Source organism: Eleutherodactylus coqui, chromosome 2, assembly GCF_035609145.1.
Source record: "Eleutherodactylus coqui strain aEleCoq1 chromosome 2, aEleCoq1.hap1, whole genome shotgun sequence".
Classification (NCBI taxonomy): domain Eukaryota; kingdom Metazoa; phylum Chordata; class Amphibia; order Anura; family Eleutherodactylidae; genus Eleutherodactylus; species Eleutherodactylus coqui.
Genome location: NC_089838.1, coordinates 26,072,153 through 26,089,031, shown reverse-complemented (window position 1 = coordinate 26,089,031; position 16,879 = coordinate 26,072,153). Strand labels below are relative to the sequence as shown.

At 45.3% G+C, this 16,879-nt stretch overlaps 1 protein-coding gene across 1 annotated transcript in view; it reads left to right on the top strand.

The window, feature by feature from the left end:
* Nucleotides 1-16,879, top strand: part of TSPAN9 (tetraspanin 9) — a 413,384-nt gene that overhangs the window by 100,815 nt on the left and 295,690 nt on the right. Inside the window, exon 3 of the mRNA XM_066589569.1 lies at nucleotides 15,930-15,970. The gene's annotated coding sequence lies outside the window, so the exon portion shown is untranslated. The remainder of the gene's footprint in view (nucleotides 1-15,929; nucleotides 15,971-16,879) is intronic.

Sequence of the window (16,879 nt, the reverse complement as noted above, 5' to 3'; positions counted from 1 at the left end):
AACTGCTGATAACACTGACTAGACTGGACCTGGGGCGTCTGGAGGTCTCCCCATGGAAAAATGACTATGGAAGTGTTGTATTGCATGTTGCCAATGGTGCCGAAAAAATAACACATGACTATCTCGTACTCTGCATTTACTGTAGACCTATTGTTAGGGTATTGCCAGTTTGGAGCCATAAATATCCATTCCATCTAATGGCTGTAAATCCTCTGTGAGGGCAATGCTGGTCATCTGATACTAGATCAACTATGTCAGGTATGAACATTTAACACTGTGAACTCGTCGTGAACCTATGTGTCCGTGATAGCGTATATTAAAATCAGCAATTATTATGGAGGGATCTGGGAGAGTTTCTATTAATGTTACTGTAATGGTTTATTTATCAGTTGGGGCACAGAAAATTTCAAAAAAAGCCAAATCTGAGAACTACCATAAAACAAAGAGTTAAAGGCGGTAATATTAATATCCTATCTTTAGTATAGGCTGGAGCTCGACTATTTCCGTCAATGCCATAGAGTTTAAATGGCCTTTCAGGGCGCATCAACAACCGGGACCCCATTCAAAATCCACGGTTTCCCAACTGGTGGGAAGGAGGATCGGCATTGCACATTCTGGCAATCAGTGTCTTCTGTCCCCCACGATCTGGCATTTATCCAGTGGATAGGTAATAAATGAATTCTTTTGAAATACTGCTTTAACCCCTTCGCTCCTGCAATATCGGCAGAGTACAAATCCGTAGTGTTGCAGCAGACACCATGGCCCCTTTATTATTTATACAAGCACAACAGCCCATCCGCACATGCTGTTGGACTGGGAATGCAGCTTAGTTGGGGGTCAGGCCTCTACCAGTTAGAGATGAATGGCTGTCAAATGGGATACCAACTGTTACATCCCCCAACCATTTGTCCTCATATCTTGCGTCCAATATGCACAACTCAGACATTGCGGCACCCAGCCTTGATACTGTATTTATCAGAGGAGGGATTAACAATGGGGATTATGGGTCGTCTGAAGGTCCCAACCCAACAGCAGTTATATTTTTGGAACCATGAGAGTACCGTGGACCCAGTGCATTTACCTCCCATTACTGTGTGACCTTCCCCCGTATCCATGGAATTGCATATCTGCATGGCTAATCATCTGTCACATATCATGGTTGGTATCTATGAGTATATTTATGATATTAAATATGGCAGCCATAGCTTCCCTATTGGAGTGCCACCTAGGGAAATATGGACAAAAATGTTAAATTAGGGTTCCATCCAGATGATCTGTGCATGTACTCTGCCACCCATCGATAACATGAAAAGAAGGATGGTGTAGGTGTGGTTCAAAGAAGGCTTTAACCCTTTCCAATCCACTGTCTGACCTATGAAGACATTATGATTTAAGGCTGTACAGCTCCGATGTTGGAAGATATCCATCAGGGTTCTCTTACTGTATATTGCCAGCTTCTCTGCTGTCGGAGCCTATCCAACGTGTCACCTCATGCAGTACTGGCTTTAGCCAGCATATAGCGCCAATGTTTAATGGCAGAAAAAGAGTAAGCCCCCTAGGAAAACCAGGATACAAATTAGATTGGAAAGGGTTAAAACTAAGAGGATTCCCTCCCCAAATTGTCAGACCCAGGAGTTGCATCTAATGCCTGCCTGCCCCCTGTTCCGTGCTCCTCGCCCCAGGACTATTTGAAACAACTTCATAGACTTGTATTATCTTTTTTTTAAAATTCCTTTTTGTTTTCATACTGTTTGTGTGTATTTGTAGCTCCTTACCTCTTTTGGAAATATCTTGTTTTGTATATTTTTGTATAAGCTCCTTACCCCTTTTTAGAATAAAGCTTAAAACCTTATTAGTCATCCTTCAACACTTTACGTGAGCCATAACCACGAAGTGTGTTAATCGTATGTCGGCCGGTGGAAACTGAGGGGGCTAACCTACCTATCAGAAATAGTCAATGGTGGCAGCAAGGTGCGTTGGGACGTGTTAGGCAATGCAGGGTGCGATTTGGGCCCATCTTGAGTGCATGACCCGGGGAGCTGGAAATAAGTCAACCCTGCGGCCTGCCCCTGGATGCCATACGACACAGGTTGGTGACTGTTGGACCCTAAAACCCTGAAACCATTACCAGTTTTGGTATATGAGTTTTTTGAAAAAAATTGGCCACTGGGACCCAGGTGTTTTTATTTTACTTTCCTCAAAAAGACTGAATCCAAGGGCGTAGTTATGCTTGCAGCTCTATCGCCCATCAACAAGGACAAGTACCCCTTGGGTGTAAGGGTAAAAAGGGGAGTGAGACTTTGGGTCCATACTGGCCCTAGGAGTTTAATCCTGCAGTCCCCACTTCTCCTGGCCTGCTACACTACATAAGAAGATAGCAGTATTCTAAATGGTATGTGGAGGGCTCTGTAACTCATTTTGCATTGAGGTCCAAGAGCCTCCAGTTATGCCTCTGACACGTATCTTCTCCCATCCTATGCAACTCTAAAAGTTCTGACCCAAACTTTTCTCCGATCCGTCTGATCTGTTCAGCCGGCCACGTTAGAAGCTGCAGCCTTGGCTGTTATAGCACTTAGGATAAGATCTCAGTGCAGAGATAGAGTATCCTCATGTAATGTGGCGGCCATAACGGCCACGATTTAAATAGAAGTTACTACCGGTCCTGAGTGCAATGTTCCCTTCAGCACTTCCTGAATCATCCCATGCATCTGGTGTCTCCTTGAAGGTAAGAGAGAAAACAACTCTGTATATCACAGGAGCTAATGGTAGATATTAGATCGGGATAGTCAACCTGGGGGCATATTCAGGCAATAGATACTGATAAAGCAGAGATGAGGGTTATAGTGTGTGTCTTTTTACATAGGACTGACCATTAAACTTTTGCAGTATTGTCTACTTTCAGTGCACCAACAATACAGACTTAATACGCTACATTTAGCGATGTCACATCTCTATGTTTTTGTACTTTTTTCTTGAAAAGTTCTAGTAATTTTCAACCACTTTCTTAAAGAGGTATATCGAAATTCCCAATATTAATCTATTTTTAAGACAGATCAATAATATCTGGTCAGTGGGGGGTTGCCACTCCAGACCCCCACCGATCCAGGCCACAACACTCAGGCTAGAGCTCCTTTTCTGCATACCAGGCACAGCGCCATACATTTCTTAGTGGTGGTACCCAGTATAACAGCTCCATTCCATCCAGTTGAATGGGACTGAGATACTCTCGGGCCACATGGCAAAGGAATGTGACATCACTGACTTGAGAAGAGACCACAAAGCTGACCCAAGCAACTTTGTCGGGAGTTCAGAGTGGTGGACCCCAACTATTCAGATATCGATGACCTATCCTAATAGTAGGTCATCAATTGGAGTCCTGGAAAACCCTTTGAAAGTGTATCTAGCAACGCTGGCAGCTGGGGCATAAAGGATATGGAAATTTTTTTTAGCCCTTTCCAATCCACTGTCTGACGTCTGAAGACATTCTGATTGAAGGCTGTACAGCTCTCGTGTCGGAAGACGTCCAGCAGGGTACTCTTACTGTATATTACTGGCCGCTCTGTTATCGGGGGCCTCTCCAGCATGTCCCATACCACAGTACTGGCTCTAGCCAGCAGATGGCGCCATTGTATAATGGCAGAAAGAGAAAACCCCCTAGGAAACCCTGAATCCAAAATTGGATTGCAAAGGGTTAAAGGGAACAGGTCATGTTTAACATCATGTCTGATCTGCAGGTTATGGAGCAGGAGGAGCTGAGAAGATTGATATATAGTTTTGTTGAAAAAGATTCTGTTCAAGTTGTATTCTATTGATGTAATTTCTTAATTACTGTGGACTTATTAGTCTAGTCCAGGGGGCGATCCTACTTAGCGATTGACAGCTTTGTCTAAATACAGAGAGTCAGGTTTTTTCGCTCACTGGACTCATTGGCTGAGAAAAAGCACAAAATCGAAACATATAGAGCTGTATTAACCCTTTCCAATCCACTGTCTGATGTCTAAGGACATTATGATTTAAGGCTGTACAGCTCCAATGTAGGAAGACGTCCGTCGGGGTTCTCGTACTTTATATTGACAGCCTCTCTGCTGTCGGAGCCTATCCATTGTGTCACCTCATGCAGTACTGGCTTTAGCCAGCATGTAGCGCCATTGTATAACGGCAGAAAAACAGTAAGCCCCCTAGGAAAACCAGAATACAAATTGGATTGGAAAGGGTTAAGGCACCTGTAGGGGTGTCTGCAAAAATCTGAGATTTTTCACATGGAAGTATACTATGGAGGAGGATATACAATTCTTCTGAAGTCCTTTCATTGGTACATAGAATTCAGCAGTCTAATGAAATTGGTTGTATTTTCGACAAAATATAAATTGAAGAATATTCCCAGAAATGGAAATTTCCCGATCGACTGCAATAAATCAATCTCTCCAGTCCCATTTTCATAGAGTTTTAGAATTCATGGTATATAAAGTCTTGATAGAATTCTCAGAATGTGAGCTTCACTCTTTCAAGTTAATTTCTTATTACCAAGTCGCAGTAACATTTGGGTTACCATCTCCAGTATCTGCCTTGTGTCGAGAAGCGGTGATGTCAACATGAACTCTGATATAATGACAAGACTTGCAAATCTCAAGAGAGTCCATTGGAGCCTAAATACCCAATTGCAAAAGCAGTGATGGAGAGCAGGGTTCACTGTGACAACAGTCTTTTCGTTGAAAAGTTACATGAATTGAAGCAAATGATAAACTAATAGTGAAATTGAGAAGTGTGTCTAACCACTCACCCCCAATGGCCTGTAAGACTTCTATATCTCTCAACCTTTGACCCTTTCCAATTTAATTTGTATCCTGATTTTCCTAGGGGGCTTACTCTTTTTCTGCCATTATACAACGGCGCTATCTGCTGGCTAAAGCCAGTACTGCATGAGGTGACACATTGGATAGGCTCCGACAGCAGAGAGGCTGTCAATATAAAGTAAGAGAACCCCAACGGATGTCTTCCAACATCAGAGCTGTACAGCCTTAAATCATAATGTCTTCAGAGGTCAGACAGTGGATTGGAAAGGGTTAAGGGATAGAAAGAGGGAAATATTGTTCACCTTGTTGGTCTGTAATAAACTATCCCTTCTTTGGAAACTGGATTCTATTCTTTGGTATCCAAACTGGTTACTTATTACTTTCCATGTACTATGCCCTCACCTTGAGTGCTGGGATAGGTTTTTGTTTTTCGATTCTGTTTCTTATCACATGTTCGTCTGGCCAAAGCTGTTCAGATGCTTGGATTATCCTTTGACGCAGAGGGGTAACTTGAAGCTCCTGGGCCCCAATGCAAAACCTGTAACAGGGCCCCCAACTATAATGCTTTATTCATATATGCTCCCTATATGAAGAAGAGAGTCCTTATGGACCCCTAAGGCTCCTTGGCCCGGGTGCAATCGCATCCCCTGCATCCTCTATAGTTACGACAGTGCTTTGACGCCCTCCTCGTGGATGTCCTGTGGGATGAGGTGTTTGTTGGTTCCTACCCTGTATTTTAGGAGCCTCTTGTGGCACAGAGTGTTAAGACAGCAGAAATGCAGTCCTCGGCTCACCCGAGGAGTCAGTCATGAGTCAGTGCTTGCACCAGGTGACTTTACTTTTACCTACCCTGTATTTTGAAGCTACCCTTGACTAGAGGTGTGAAGATTTCTTCCCAGGACAGGTCGATCACAGGAGACCAGTTCTTTATCGTCCTATCTATATATTTTCTCAAGTATTCATGCTCCTGTTTTGTAGCGCTGTCCTATACCTAATTAAGAGGGAAATATTAGGTGGGGTGCTGGGGTTTCACAGCGCTTGCTTGTTGTGTCTTGTTTCACATCTCTAATTCTGCCAATCGCCTTCTTCCAGTGTGTCTCCGTATGTCGTCCCACCACTTCAGTCCTCTTCTTTTCTTGTTGCCACTGTTTTGGAAGCCCCAATGTTGGGGCTCAACTTTCCCTTTCATCTAGATTTATCTTGGATGATTGGATTAAAGGGGTTGTCCCGCGCCGAAACGTTTTTTTTTTTTTTCAATTGCCCCCCCGTTCGGTGCGAGACAAACCCGATGCAGGGATTAAAAAAAAAAAACAGATAGTACTTACTCGAATCCCCGCGGTCCGGCGTCTTCATACTTACCTTGTGAAGATGGCCGCCGGGATCTTCACCCTCGGTGGACCGCAGGGCTTCTGTGCAGTCCACTGCCGATTCCAGCCTCCTGATTGGCTGGAATCGGCACACGTGACGGGGCGGAGCTATGAGGAGCCGCTCTCCGGCACGAGCGGCCCCATTCAGCAAAGGAGAAGACCGGACTGCGCAAGCGTGTCTAATCGGGCGATTAGACGCTGAAGATTAGACGGCACCATGGAGACGGGGACGCCAGCAACAGAACAGGTAAGTGAATAACTTCTGTATGGCTCATAATTAATGCACAATGTATATTACAAAGTGCATTAATATGGCCATACAGAAGTGCTTACCCCCACTTTGTTTCACGGGACAACCCCTTTAAGCCTTGTCCCATTCTCCCTAATCTATTGAACAAGCGCAACGCAAAGCAGTGCCAATTAAGTGACAGTGCAGCAATGAGCTTGGATTTCAGCACACATAGTGGGACTGGGGCAAACCTGGCAGGACAACGCCTGAAATACGGGACTGTCCGTTAGATCCAAGACAGTTGGGAGTATGATATTATATGAGTGCTGTTTCATATACTCTTTTGTAACTGAGTTATGAATATACATTTATACATCTCCAATGACGTTAATGTAGGGATGAAAGAAAATAAGGCTTAACTGTCCCCCCCCTCTTAAATGTGTAGTGAAGCTACAAGACTTCGTCATGTTCTACTACTATAAATTCAGCTTACATATATGGAGGGCTAGAAGACCATGTAACAACTCTGGTGGACATAGTTGTGGTTTGGTGATAACTGGAGGTAAGGTCCATGTAATGGAGACCATGAAGCTCCTGCACACATCTGGTGGCAACATATGACCAGACACATTTCTTATCAGCCACTACTTAATGCACAACTACTCACCAAGTTGTGATACCAGCCTAGAGTCTAGAACACAGGACAAAAACACCATGTCTCAAGACAAAGAGAACCGGAGGCAGATAGGCAGTGCTAGTAGAGTACAGCGCAGTGCAAATAAAGAAGATATTACGATACCTCTGCAGCGCCACCTATTGGGTGGCAGCATTCCTTCAAATCAATGCTTGATCCTTTATATAGGTCTGTAGAGCAATGATTGGGAATTGAAAGCCAAGCCAGACTCCATACAGAGACAGCTGTTTCGGGTTTTTGCCCCTCATCAGTGTGCAGTAGGAGCCTGGCTTGGCTAGTGAGAGGCCTGTGACGTGGGTGGGGAGGTCATAGGTTGGGAGAGATGTGGGACAGCACTTGGTATTTCAGACTATCCTGCTGGATCTAGGATAGTAGGAAGGTATGCCTGTGAGACATATTAGAATAATTAGTTATTATTAGGGAAGAACACCAACATACTGCTGGCTAGGGCGTGTTGCTGTGGCGCTGAAGTGTTCCCAGATTGTTCCCAATGTCCAATAAGGTCTAAAAGGTATTTATCAATTAGCCTGGTGGCAAGTGATTGGCCCCAGAGTCAGCTCCAAATAAGATTATCTCCTGCTGGACTTTCGGTGATCATTATTGTATTATTATTATTGCCTTGGTCCGTCAAAGAATACTCTGGTAGGTCATTACTAAACTGGAATTGCCCCAGACTGGTTTGGCTCACCCGCTTACCCATAGGCAATGTAAATCTGCAATGGTCCCACAATACTAACTAAAGGGATGGGAGCTATTGGTTACATGAACCTTTGCGCCTACTAGCGACAGGACCTCAGCAAAGAACCATTGCCAGAACATGACTTGGTGGTCAGACCCAACCCCAGGAGAGGCCCCGTTATAACTTCTTTATGGGCTCCTTCCCCTTTATATCTCATTCTTTATTTTTTTTCTATATACTATATGATTTAGGAAAACATTTTACAAAGTATTTATAAACTACATCTAGAAGCTGCTTTTGTTACCGGAGTGCATTATTTTGACTAGCAGAAGCCAGAGCAGCATGAATCTTCATAATGTTTTCAAGTAATCTACAATCTCCAAAGAAAGTGTGAAAGAAAAAAAATTGGAAATGCAATCGAGTAAGTCATGATGATAAATGTGTCCCGGCGGAGGGGAGAGCATTTGTTTGTCCTGGCTTGCATTCAGCTACATTTCTATGCAGTTTGCTATAGTCTCTTCGACCTCCCATGTCTTTGTAGTCTAAATAGTTATCAGAGGATGACTTCAGAGTAGATTGAAGGCCAGGTGACTTTGTATTAGAAAACGTCCTGCCAAGATCTCCCTATTGTGATACGGTTCATACCGTACAATGCTGCCGTAACAATATGGCTTCTAAGACGACGGAAGACTCTACGCATGGCAGGAGCTGTCATATGTTCATTACATCCCATTGTGGACTACTTTATATGTGCAGATCAGTGCATTCAGATCACAATTCCTGTAGTCATGGAGTGATATTGAAGCTAAGACGTTCCCCCCCCCCCCCCAAAAGAAACACGGCCCATTGTCCTTTAATGCCAAGGTTTACAGCATGATGTTGGGTGAACAACCATTTAGTCAACAGCTCTCCTGCCTCTCTAAATGGATAAACAATGCAATTTTACTGCCATAGGGATAAGAAGATAATCTACCACCGGTCACCTCCGCAGGCACTTGCCTTTCATGGAAGTAAAGGAATAGGCATGGTGACAGTAGACACTTGGGGAAGAGCGTAGGGCAGTCTTCGACACAATGGGCCGTTGTCAGAAAATCTATCATGCTTGGCCAGAATTGTAGCTAGAGTTTCCTTCATTCAGTGGAAAAACTTCCTTTTGCTGTCCTAATTGTGTATCTACCCTGTTCAAGGTTGAGTAGATTGTTGGCAACCCCCTTATCACCCAGTATTAGGGCACATGCCTTACTACAGTGGCTACACCCATGTGGGTGAGGCGCTTCCCCGTGCTCCCCATTAGTGTTAGGAGTAGTCCAAGAACTCCTATCAAGTGGTCTGAGAGATGCATATGAAGCCCTGCCACCCTGCAGTACGAGATGTGTCCAGGAGGGAAAGAGAGGGAGATGTGACAGGTGAGATGTAGAAGCCCAGAGTCACAGCCGGAAAGGTAAGTGCAGAGGCGCCCCTCACAAAAGTTTGGGAAGCATCTAGGCACCCTAAAGAGCTGTGTCACAGCTCAGTACAGGGCAGCGGCGCAGCAGTGAGGACCAGCAGGGATAAGAGGAGCGCAGTGGAAGTAGTGGTAGCTGATACCAGGGGCAGCAGAACAATGGCCAGGGCTGTCTGGAAGTGGAAGCTCAATGTAATAGTTGTGCTGCAGACGAGTGGAGACATTTGAAGACTTATTTGATGCAAAGATAGTGCCATCTATTACGTTGTAGATTTTATGAGGAAAGGATGCAGCTTCTACGGAGTGGAAGAGTTCAGTTCTACGCATTAGGAAGCATAGTTTAATAGTAGATGGTGCTGCAAATAAGTGAGGCTGGTGTAAGGTATGATGAGGGAAGGCTTGAGAGTCATGTGCCTTGAATGCTGGTGAGACGCCGGGTGATGAAAATGCAAGTGGGGAAGACCAAGAGATGACTTGTTGGTTGGCAATGGATAATTTAGTACTGTCACTTTAAGAGAAGGTGCGTTGAGTTAGTTTGCAATGTTTAAGTAGAAAAACCCTCATATAGAACGAAATGATGTTTATTCGGTTGTTGTACAGTAAAGCTATTTTTGTAGAAATGTGTTGCTTCCGCCTCCATATGTCACTGCCGTGCCATCACGTAGCATCCACTATTCACATGGACAATCTCATATCTATCTATCTATCTATCTATCTCATAGTAACATAGTATGTAAGGCCGAATGAAGACAATGTCCATCTAGTTCAGCCTGTTTATCCTCCTATGTTGTTGATCCAGAGGAAGGCAAAAAACCCCAAGAGGCAGGAGACAATTAGCCCATTTGGGGGAAAATTCCTTCCCGACTCCCTAATGGCAATCAGACTAATCCCTGGATCAACCTCTAATAGTTCCTACCTGCCTGTATACCCGGATTAACAATTAACCCAAGGTTTATATCCTGTAATATCCTTCCTCTCCAGAAAGACATCAAGTCCCCTTTTAAACTCCTCTATGGATTTTGCCATCACCATGTCCTCAGGCAGAGAGTTCCACAGTCTCACTGCTCTTACAGTAAAAAAACCCTTTCTATGTTGGTGATGAAACCTGCTTTCCTCTAAACGTAGCGGATGCCCTCTCGTTACCGTCGCAGTCCTGGGTATAAACAGATCTTGGGAGAGATCCTTGTATTGTCCCCTCATGTATTTATACTTACCGTATTTTCCGGACTATAAGGCGCACATAAAATGCTGAGAATTTCTCAGAAATAGAAAGTGCGCCTTATAATCCGGTGCGCCTTATATATGAACCCGACAGTAAAGAAAGGGGTTCATACAGGATCCTTTACCTCTATCGTGGGCGGCATACCACAGCACACACCATGCTCCTCCCCCCCCCCCCCCCCCCCCCCCCCCCGTGCGCCTATGAATTTATTCTTCACTTGGGTTTTTACAGTACAGGTGCTCCCCGACTTGCGAACAGGTTCCGTTCCGGGAGCCCGTTCGCAAGTCAAACAAGTAGTAGTATGGAGCGGGATCGCGGGTGGATCCTGCTCCATACAACGTCGGGTGCCGGCTGTTCTTACAGCGGGCACCCGGCGGCAGCAGTTCCGACGAGCCGCGCCGCTTGTCAGAACTGTTAACACTTTAAATACCGCTCTGACAGCAGTATTTAAAGTGTTAACAGTTCTAACGAGCGGCGCGGCTCATCAGAACTGCTGCCGCCGGGTGCCCGCTGTAAGAACAGCCTGCAACCGATGTTCAGGGGGCCCGTACAGCGTCCCACGATGAGATCGCGGGACGCTGTGCGGTTGCTAGGCAGCCGGGGACCTCCTGAAAGGCCCCAGGGCTGTCTATGCAGAGTGCCCATCTAGCGCACGACTTGCATATCTGTGCTTTAGCGTTAACTATACCCACTACCCCAAAAAATGCCTCCTGTTAAGAGACATGCTTATGATGCAGGTTTCAAGCTTAAAGCTATAAGTTATGCAGTAGAGCATGGAAATAGGGCAGCTGCAAGAGAATTCAACATTAATGAATCCATGGTGCGTAAGTGGAGAAAACAAGAAGATGCCCTCCGCCAAGTAAAGAAGACCAAAATGAGTTTCCGAGGAAACAAAGCAAGGTGGCCACAGTTGGAGGACAAAATAGAACAGTGGGTTATGGAACAGAGAAACGCAGGTAGAAGCGTCTCCACTGTCTCTATTCGACTCAAAGCCACTGCTTTAGCACGTGACATGGAGATCAAGGACTTTCGAGGAGGTCCTTCATGGTGCTTTCGTTTCATGAAAAGGCGTCATCTCTCCATTCGCACCAGAACTACTGTGTGCCAGCAATTACCAAAGGATTATGAAGAGAAGCTGGCCATTTTTCGCACCTACTGCATAACCAAGATAAATGAAAAAAATATCCAGCCAGAACACATTATTAACATGGATGAGGTTCCCCTCACTTTCGATATCCCCGTAAACCGTACTGTTGAGAAAACAGGGACCAGTACGATATCTATACGTACCACAGGAAATGAGAAGTCATCTTTCACTGTAGTTCTCGCTTGTCAGGCTAATGGCCAGAAACTACCACCCATGGTAATTTTCAAGAGGAAGACTTTGCCTAAAGAAAATTTTCCTGCTGGTGTCATCATTAAGGCTAACCCAAAGGGCTGGATGGATGAGGAGAAGATGAGTGAGTGGCTGAGGGAGGTCTACGTCAAGAGACCGGGTGGTTTTTTTCACAAATTCCCATCCCTATTGGTCTGTGACTCGATGCGCGCCCACGTGACCGATACTGTCAAAGCCCAAGTGAAGAAAACTAATTCGGAGCTTGCTGTCATCCCTGGTGGATTAACCAAAGAGCTCCAGCCGCTAGATATCAGCATCAACAGGTCATTTAAAGTTAAATTGCGAGCTGCATGGGAGCATTGGATGACAGAAGGTGACCACACATTCACCAACACAGGGAGGCAACGCCGTGCGAGTTATGCCACTATGTGCCAGTGGATCGTGGATGCCTGGAAGAATGTATCAGTCTCCAGTGTCATCCGAGCTTTCAGGAAGGCTGGAATCACCACTGAAGAGCCTAGCAGCAGCAACGAGACCGACTCGGATAATGAAGAGGAGGACCCCATGCTTGATGCCGAAATCGCCCAACTGTTCAACTCTGACACTGAAGATGACGGATTTGATGGATTTCTGGTGGAGGAATGAACTGAAAAAGTACGGTAAACGTTTTGATTTGCAATTACAGCTGAACCAGTTGCAAGTTATTGTTAAAAAGTGTAATAAATTTTGACTTGCAGTCTGAGCAATGGTTTATTTAACGGTAATGTGCTGCGCCTTATAATCCAGTGCGCCTTATATATGAAACAAGATCGCTTATAATGCGCTCATAGAAAGTGCGCCTTATAATCCGGTGCGCCTTATAGTCCGGAAAATACGGTAGTTATTTGGTCACCCCTTAGCCGTCTTTTTTCCAGGGTAAATAATCCCAATTTTGATAGCCTCTCTGGGTATTCCAGTCCCGTCATTCCATGTATTAGTTTAGTTGCCCTTCTTTGAACCCCCTCAAGCACTGTAACATCTTTCCTGAGCACCGGTGACCAGAACTGTACGCAGTATTCCATGTGAGGCCTGACAAGTGCCTTATATAGTGGGAGGATAATGTTCTCGTCCTTCGCCCCTATACCTCTTTTAATGCACCCCAAGACTTTATTAGATTTTGTGGCAGCTGACTGGCATTGGTTACTCCAGTTTAGTCTACAATCCACTAGTACCCCCAGGTCTTTTTCCATATCCCTTTTCCCTAGCAGTACCCCATTCAGTGTATATTGGTGACATCCGTTTCTCCTGCCCATGTGCATAACCTTACATTTATCAACATTGAACTTCATTAGCCATTTTTCTGCCCAAGCCCCCAGCTTATCTAGCTCTCATATCTATCTCTCTATATCATATCCATCTATCGCTATCTCATATCTATCTCTCTCTCTCATATCTATCTATCTTGTCTATCATGTCTATTAATTCTGCATCAATGTATGAGTGTAAATGTCTACCTCCTGAATGATCATGTTATAACATGTAAAGGACATGTAGCTTTTCACAGCTCAGTATTAGTCGCATTACAGCATATTGGAAATATGCTGTTGTCCATCTGTAAAGAAGCGTTGGTCAGTATCATGTACACTGTGGAAAACACCCAAATGTTGTCTGTAGTTTTTATACTATGAGTGGCCTGTGCAATATCTACGTATCTATCTATCTATCTATCTATCTATCTATCTATCTATCTATCTATCTCTCTCATATCTATCTATCTATCTATCTATCTATCTATCTATCTATCTATCTATCTATCTATCTATCTATCATTATTCTTGCATTTTCACTCCACTGGAAGCTAGGGGTTTGACAGGGAAAGCGCTAGCTCCTGATTGGTGGAATAGCTAAAGGTCCTACAAGGTGCCTGAATAGATGAGGGGCTGAAGTGGCATGCCATGTAAGTGAGCCATGCTCCATGTCTGTTACCCGCTGCTGTGCTGCACCCCTGTTAGGCGGCTTGGCCTCACTGTCCCACTGCTGTTGGGTTCCTGCTTCTCTGAGGCATTGTCCATGTGCCAGTCCCACGACGCTGTTCGCTCCCTTGCCCTGTAATGCAGGCAGGCGAGTGGAGAGCGCAGCTTTGTGATGCGTGCTGTGCTCCTGCACGGTGTGGCCGCCACCGGTCACTGTCTGTGCCACTGGGCCTGTGGCCTCCCTGCAACGGCCACGATGTTAAAGTTACATCGGGTGGGGGGCCCCGGCCATGCGCTCCTGGACTGTTCGGAAGCCGCATATGACTCTCTCTCCTCCCCGGCCCGTCGCCTCCCTACAGCGGCTGGTATGTGAAAGCAACATCAGGTGGGGCTGCGGGTGTCTCTTGTGGGCAACCGCCGACGGCGCAGGAAAATCCGCTCAAGGACGCTTTTGGCTCAGTGCTACAACACTGAGGGTGTTCCGCCTTATGCCTCGGTGGGGAGGAATGCAGTCGGAACTGTGGCTGTGTGATTGCACCAGGGCCCGCTGTATCTCTTTTTCTGCAACTTTTAGTGGCCTTCCAGGACCTATTGGCCAGGCTGCTGTACAGCCAATCAGCATCAGGGGGCATCATCCCCCTGTCAATCTTGGCTCCACCAGGACTTTCTGGTGGCATCAAGATACAATAATACCCCATCTATCTCTCATATCTATCTGTAGTGGCCTGGAAATAGGCACTACATAGCACTGTTTAGATATGGGGACTGGTAATATAATAACCGGTCCTAGAGGTTTAATCTGTCAGTTTACATAAGGGATGCAGGTAACCTAGCAACCAGTTGGGACGTTTTTTATCCAGCTGCACAAGATAGAAAAAATGCATAGAGACTCAGATGAGGCAGGTTGCCTAGCAACCAGATAGGCTGTGATTGGCTGCAGACCAACTGGTCGGGTGACAAATGATAAATAGCTGGACAATGGTCCCAGGAGCCAGAGAGTGAGACACACCAGGCAATGCTAGTGCCAGAGAGTAGAAGCAGAATAGGTTTAACCCTTTACAATCCAATTTTGGATTCAGGGTTTCCTAAGGGGCTTTCTCTTTCTGCCATTTTACAATGGCGCCATCTGCTGGCTAAAGCCAGTACTGCGGTATGTGTCATGCTGGAGAGGCCCCCGACAACAGAGCGGCCAGTAATATACAGTAAGAATACCCTGCCGGATGTCTTCCGACATCGAAGCTGTATAGCCTTCAATCAGAATGTCTTCAGACGTCAGGCAGTGGATTGGAAAGGGTTAAGCAACAAGTAAAGAGAGTGAAGAGAGAAAAGAGAGGTGCCAGGCAGAAAGAGAGCCCACACCTCACCATTCACAACTACAAATTGTGCCTAAGGGCACTGGTGTCCGAACAAAACAAACCACAATTAATTGCGTGGTACAGAAAGGCCTTGTCATGGGGCTCTACCATCTCCTCCCCTAGGGGGTAGCTCAGGACCCGACCACGGTGTTGCTAAGGAAGATCACAGGGATAGTAACCAAAGGTTACCCGAAGTCCAATTGTCACTCATGACGCCACCGTTCCTTCCATTCCTCCGGATGCATGCGGTACCAGTGCTGCCCATCCACGAGTTTCCATCATGTCCAGGTTCTCACGCTCTCTACAAATGGAGGCCATAGGTAGTCTCTTTGCAGGGCTAGACCCTGGTGGCAGCAGAAGACCACCTCTCTGACTTCCATGTCTCCCGATCCTGCCCCTCCTTTCTCTCCACTGATAGACAGACCTCTAGACAGACGGAACGAACCGAACCAACAACCATTCCTTTTGCTTTCTTGCAAACATATATACCTAACACTATCATGTGACTACAAACGATACATTTCCCAGACAAGACAGCACATACCAGACATTAACCCTTTCAGTCCTGCAAACATCCAATCCACATAAATCTAATGCACTCCACAAATAAGACACTGACAAGACATTGGCACGAGACGAACATAGTACGTTATGGAGGGGCCCCACTAACTCTGCGCCACTACACTAATAAACCAAGAAGTAGAGTTGTATGGTGTTATTAAGTCCGGAGGTACGCCACATCCGGAGTACGTACTGTTTATCGCAAATGCAACCCTTCCGCCTAAATGCGGTTGCAGTTAAGTATTGCATTTAGTCTACTTTTTGAAATATAATTGTTTTTTTATTTATTTTTTTTAGAACTTTTTGAGAAAGACTCCACCTTACAAGAAGTTTCCCAGGTAAGTCTTATAAATGCAACGGGTGCTGTTTTTGGCAGGCCTGCGCTTCTTTTACAACGTGTGATACAACACAGCTGGACATCGAGCTGACCAAGAATAATAAGCACATGTGTCATTTTACTGCTGATAGTCGTGTGTCCGGGAGCCGGACTGTAAATGATAACTTGGAGAATAATAAATCTCGGCTGACACCTGCGAGCGCTGTCTGCAGCACCTGAAGAGTGCAGGCTCTTTTAATCCACGACTCTGATTTACTTGTCATTCAGCTTTTTGACGTTGAGAATCACATTTTAGATTTCGGTTTTACTTTCATGTCAAAACCCTGCAGACGATGGAAGGCAGGGAATTACTAGACCCCTGGTGCAGAGCAGTTCTTTTATAGGGCTCTCTGACCGCACTGTGTCCGCTTCCACCGCTACGACCACGGCAGGCACCACTGCATTTTAGCGAATTTTTACTACTTTTTGCATTGAGGTTTTTTTGGGGGTTTTTTTTTTTTTATTTTCTGTCGATATTCATTTATTTTTAATTAATTTTTTTTAATTAATTTTTTTTTTTCTATTTCAATTTATTCATATAAGGCCGGACTCACATGAGCATATCATGTAGCGTGTGGGCTGCAAGATATACGAGCGTGGCACATAGCCAGTATGCAATAACATTGTGTAAAGGCTGTGGGCTGCCCATCAACATGTACTATCCTAGCGTGTATGAGCACGTAATACACGCCAAGATAGAAGATGCTGTGATTTTTCTTGCACGCGTAATATTCGCAATTTGTGTCAGCGTTCGCATGGCCTATGCGATATTGGTACAGCGTATTGCGAGCGCATAATATGCAATTATCATACACCGATGTGAGACAGCCCTAAGGCTGATTTCACATCTGCGTCGGACCCTCCGGTTGAA